Source organism: Rhinolophus ferrumequinum, chromosome 14, assembly GCF_004115265.2.
Source record: "Rhinolophus ferrumequinum isolate MPI-CBG mRhiFer1 chromosome 14, mRhiFer1_v1.p, whole genome shotgun sequence".
In the NCBI taxonomy this organism is placed as follows: domain Eukaryota; kingdom Metazoa; phylum Chordata; class Mammalia; order Chiroptera; family Rhinolophidae; genus Rhinolophus; species Rhinolophus ferrumequinum.
This window is the reverse complement of record NC_046297.1, coordinates 37,327,642-37,333,271: the sequence shown is the minus strand read 5'-3', so window position 1 is coordinate 37,333,271 and position 5,630 is coordinate 37,327,642. Positions and strand designations below refer to the sequence as shown.

The 5,630-nt window shown below is 36.4% G+C and overlaps 1 non-coding gene across 1 annotated transcript; it reads left to right on the top strand.

Annotated features, from left to right (window-relative positions):
- The first annotated feature begins 1,141 nt into the window (after nucleotides 1-1,141).
- LOC117034230 (U6 spliceosomal RNA) lies at nucleotides 1,142-1,244 on the top strand. The gene has a single exon (XR_004425043.1). It is a non-coding gene; the product is annotated as a U6 spliceosomal RNA (small nuclear RNA).
- Nucleotides 1,245-5,630: the final 4,386 nt, after the last annotated feature.

The following is a 5,630-nucleotide window of genomic DNA, read 5'->3' as shown; positions in this document are numbered from 1 at the left end:
CTCTACAAATAAAACCACAGCTGGAACACCCACCACAACAGCAGTCACTACTTGATTATGTTTACAGCAGTCCACTATCATTCTCTAAGATCCATCTGTCTTCTGCACAGGCCAAATATGTGAATTGCAAGGGGATGTGGTATAACCGCATCTTTTAATTACTGATGATGACACTAACTTTTGAAATTGTTCAAGGAATACAATACTAATTTTGATTTGCTATTTTTGCAGGTAGAAGCAGTTCTAGTGGCTTCCTATAGAACTTTCATACTATGATCTCCCTCACTTCACAGTCAGACGTGGGGATATGTCAATTGCTGAGTGTCTATTTCAATTATATACTAAAAACTAAGGAAATAGTCACAGGGTGGATTGAGGGATCCTATGGTTCCACTGTGAGATATACCTGACCAAAATTCTATTGATCACCTGATCTCTAAAAGCCTCTGCTATAATTGGTGGGTCACAATGGAATTTTAAGTCCCCAGAAATCAATGTCAATTTAAAGCAAGCGTTCAGTCATCCCTCAAAAATCTCATTTCCTCTTCCCTGATGTACAATCACTTGCTTATTGGACAAAGACAGGTCTCTTTGAGAAATGCTATAATAATCAATAGGATCCATTTTTGGAAGTGTAGCAGGGTCCTTCCTCAAGAGGATGCAGATTCCCGTTTATTCGTGGAACTCTGGGTTTACAAATTGGCTCAAATATTAGAATCAATTGAGAGATTGTGAAGACAAAATGCCTGAACTTCCTCAGTATGCTGTAGAGGAAGTATCGAAAGGCTTTGAGAGATTGGAATGTCACAGTGGATTTGTCATATAAGACCTGCTCACTCACCTCCTTACTATATCCTTGGAAGAGTCCTGAGGATACTCCCTTTTCCAAGGCCTTAGTCACCCCCAGTGGAGCAGAATACCTAGTGCATATGCCATGGCTACTGAATCACATGAAGAGCCATGAAATAAGCTCACTCACATAGGTACAGATTCAGACAGCAAAATTGGGGAACAAAATAAAGAGCCAGAGATAGGAACCTTCTCATACAGCATTGCTATTTTATGTGCCTGGGGACAGACATAATTGTGAGATTTTTATTAATAGGCAGGACTAGTGAAAATTATTATAGAACTATGGGGATTGCTTTGGCAGCACATATACTAAAATTGGAACAATACAGAGAAGATGACCATGATGCCTGCACTAGGATGAAGCACAAATTCATGAAGAACTGTGGTACTAAAGCTTACTAGGTTCAAGAATTTATTTCAATACACCAGCTATCAGACTTAAAAAAGAAAACATGGGATCTGCCTAACAATAAAGTTTTAGTAAAACCCTTCATTTGTGTTTTTACAGGTAGGGGATACATATTATCTTTGTTCATTAACAGATAACTTTCAGCAACCTCATAGGCCTAGAAGTGACACTTTGACACAGCAGTGAGGAGAGAGGTAAACAGGACATAACTACATCCATCAGAGGCCTGTTGAAGGTAAATGCTCAAGACATAGAAGATTTGACAATCAGAAATGGCACTTCAAAAGGTTGTGTATGTCTTACATATTTCATATTTTTCCCTGTGATATCTTCAAATTGCTTCCATGGTACCCACACAACTATGCTTCTCTCTCTCTCTCTCTCTCTCTCTCTCTCTCTCTCTCTCTCTCTCTCTCTCTCTCTCTCTCTCTCTCTCTCCTTTCACGCTACCGCTTAGCCCTCTTTCACAGTAATCTTTCTCACATACTTGGGATTTCTTGGTTTAATAGTACTTCCTGATATCTGCTTTTAATTTTCTAGTCTGTTTCTGAATACCTATTTGTCTTATTATCTATATCAGATAAAAATATTTCTGGGGTTCACATTTTTCCCATGAAAAGAATTCATCATCTGAGATTCAGTTTTCTCATTATTTCTTCTCACCACCAGCCCCTTCAATAAAGTGTGGGTTCATAGTATCTCTCATAGAGTCTGAACTCCAGTGGACTTCAGTATTTCTTGCCTGATATTGTTTTAAGGCAGAAACTGGCTTCTTATTGCTCGGATATAAATATTCTCTACAGTGCGATTTTTCCTTTTGGGATTAACTTTACTGTCATTCACTGAATGCTTTCCAATTCAGCATTTTTCTCTAGGAGTCTGTGAAAAATCACGAGATCTTTTGCAATATTCCAGGGAGGGAGCTGCATGAATTCAAGTCTTATATCATATGTAACTATTTTAAAGCATAAAAATCACTGTGCTGTGATTAACACTTCTTTACATATCACTGGGTTTCTAAGTTCAAATTATCTATATAGCTAATGTTACTTTTACTTGATTTATAAATATCCTCATTCCCATTGCTGATGAAGTGATACAAGATTGTAATTATAATCAACTATGCAGGCAGAATTCTTTTTTTTTTTTTAATTAAAGTTTATTGGCACTTAGAGTTAGTTCTTACATTACCATATATTTGACGCCTTTAGCTTCATCTACCACCCCCCTTCTCCCTTACCCTCTTGTAACCACTAAACTATTGTCTGTGTCTATGAGGTTTTGTTTCTTTGTCTTGTTTCTTTGTTGCTCTCAGTTTTATACCATACATATCAGTGAAATCATATGGTTCTCGACTTTTTCTGTGTGATTTATTTTACTTAGCATAATAATCTCAAGATCCATCCATTTTGTCACAAATGGCACTATTTTATCTTTTCTTATGGCAGAGTATTATTCCATTGTGTATGCAACGTCTGACAATTAAATTCACGAAATTGTTGCAATGATGTTGCTAACCTTTTTTTGATATCAGAGGGATTACTCATTATGAATTAGTACAAACTGGACAAACAGTTAACAAAACTTACTACTTGAAAGTGCTAAAAAAAGCTGCGTGAAAAAGTAAGACCACCTGAACTTTTCACCAACAATTCATGGCTCTTGCATCATGACAATGCACCAGCTCACATGGCACTCTCTGTGAGGGAGTTTTTAGCCAGTAAACAAATAACTTTATTGGAACACCCTCCCTACTCATCTCTTCTGGCCCACAATGACTTCTTTCTTTACCCAAAGATAAAGGAAATATTGAAAGGAACACATTTTGATGACATTCAGGACATCAAGGGTAATACGACAACAGCTCTGATGGCCATTCCAGAAAAAGAGTTCCAAAATTGCTTTGAAGAGTGGACTAGGCACTGGCATTGGTGCATAGCTTCCCAAGAGGAATACTTCGAAGGTGACCATAGTGATATTCAGCAATGAGGTATGTAGTACTTTTTCAAGGATGAGTTCGTGAACTTAATTGCCCAACCTCGTATATACTACATCTTCTTTATACAATCATCTGTTAAGGGACACTTTGGTTGTTTTCATGTCTCGGCTACTGTAAATAAAGCTGTAATGAACACTGGAGCACATGTATCCTTATGGATAAATATATTTTGGGTATATACCCAGGAGAGAGATGGTGGGTCATATGGTAATTCTATTCTTAATTTTTTGAGGAACCGCTACACTGCCTTCCATAGCAGCAGCACCAATCTTCATTTCCACCAACAATGGATGAGGGTTCCTTTTTTTTTTTAATTTTGGGGTGACAATTGTTAGTAAAATTACATAGATTTCAGGTGTACAATTCTGTATTACATCATCCATAAACCCCATTGTGTGTTCAGCACCCAGAGTCAGTTCTCCTTCCATCACCATATATTTGATCCCCCTTACCCTCATCTCCCACCCCCCACCTCCCTTTCCTTCTGTTAACCACTAAACTATTGTCTGTGTCTATGAGTTTTTGTTTCTCATTTGTTTGTCTTGTTCTCTTGTTGTTTTTGGTTTATATACCACATATCAGTGAAATCATATGGTTCTCTACTTTTTCTGTACTTGAATGGGAGAGGGTTCCTTTTTCTTCACACTTGTTATTATTGAAGCCTCTCCAACACTTGTTATTATTTGTCTTGTTGATGATAGCCATTCTAACTGGTGTGAAGTGATATCTCATGTGGTTTTAATTTGCATTTATCTGATGATTAGTGATGTTGAGCATCTTTTCATAAGTCTATTTGCCATTTGTACGTCCTCTTTGGAGAAATGTCTCTTCAGGTGCTCTGCCCTGAACTCATACAACTCAATAACAACAACAACAACAACAAACCAAGCAGGCAGAATTCTTGATCCATATAAAACCCACAGCTTTTAGAATAACAAGATGTTCATTTTTTAGAAGAACAAGCTATTGGGGAGATCTTTGAGTTAAATATAAGCTATTTATCACATATGCTTCAGTGTTAAGTTTGGGAATTTCAAGAACAAATCTGAAATACCTTCATCACACATCATGATTTAATTCTGAAATTATACTCTTTGTCATTTGTCTGTACAGCCACTGCATTTTAAAACAATCAGTGTTCTCATTTCTAGTGACTTTACCCCCATATTATGTGGGGAATATATTCCAAAACAACCAAATTTTCTATCTCTGTACCCAGATGAGGATTTAAAAAGCTACTTAGAACATCTCATTTCCTCGAGTATCTCTTTAGAGTGCTGTTTTTTGTTTTGTTTTGTTTTGTTTTTCTATTGAGTGCATATTATATTTATTATAATGTCCTTATCAGAGACGAAAGTTTTATGTATCCATAAAAGATGCAGGGGAACACCTATGGAGTCTTCAGATGCTCATATTTCATTTTCTGTAACTGGATTTAAAACATGGTTATAATAGTATGCCAAACGTAAAATGTATAATTTTTTAAAGAATTGAAATTCATTAAGTCATTCTTTCATGCTAAATATAACACATTGTTAGTTGAGAGTACACACACATACACAGAAATCTGAGAACATTTGTACATGATAGTTATCAATCAAAGGGTCAATATCACTTTATCAAGTACATCTATATGCAAAGTACACTATGTTTGAGCTAAGCAATAAAAAATGATTTCTAAGAAATGGACTCATAATATGAATCATGGGAGTATCTATTATCTACCCTCTTCAATGTCTCCTCCAAGGCCCTCCAAAACTAAAATTTGTTTTTACTTACTTTGCCTTAGGTCAGGACATCTAACAGCTTCTCTAATCATAGCTGCATATTGTAAGCATCTGGAGTAACTTTTCATTTTAATTCCTCTGTTCATTGTATTCTTATTTTTCCTTAAATTCTTGAGTACTAATAATAGCTGTCTAAAGTTCTTGTCTGTCATTTGTGAGGGTGTTTCTATTGACTTATTTTTCTCTTTGTTTGGGGTCACATGTTCATGCTTCTTCACATGTCTAGAAATTTTTGATTAGATGCATTCACTGTGTATTTTACATTGTTGAGTCATGAATTCAGTTGCCTTTCTTTAAGTATTGGGCTTTGTTGTGAGAGGTAATTAAGTTATTTGTGGCTCACTTTGATCCTTTTGAGCCTTGTTTTTAAGCTTTGTTAAGGTAAGTGCAGAGTATCTTTTACTCTGGAGCTAGCAATATTTCTAAAGCATGCCCCATCTGGAGTCTTTACTGAATGTCCTGAGTATTCACTAAGGACACTCCATTCTGGCTGGTTAGAACTGGATATCTCCCCTCGCCCAGGAGATCTTTAGGAGATCTAGGATTTGTTCAACTTACTGCTACTTGGCAGGTCATGCTTGGA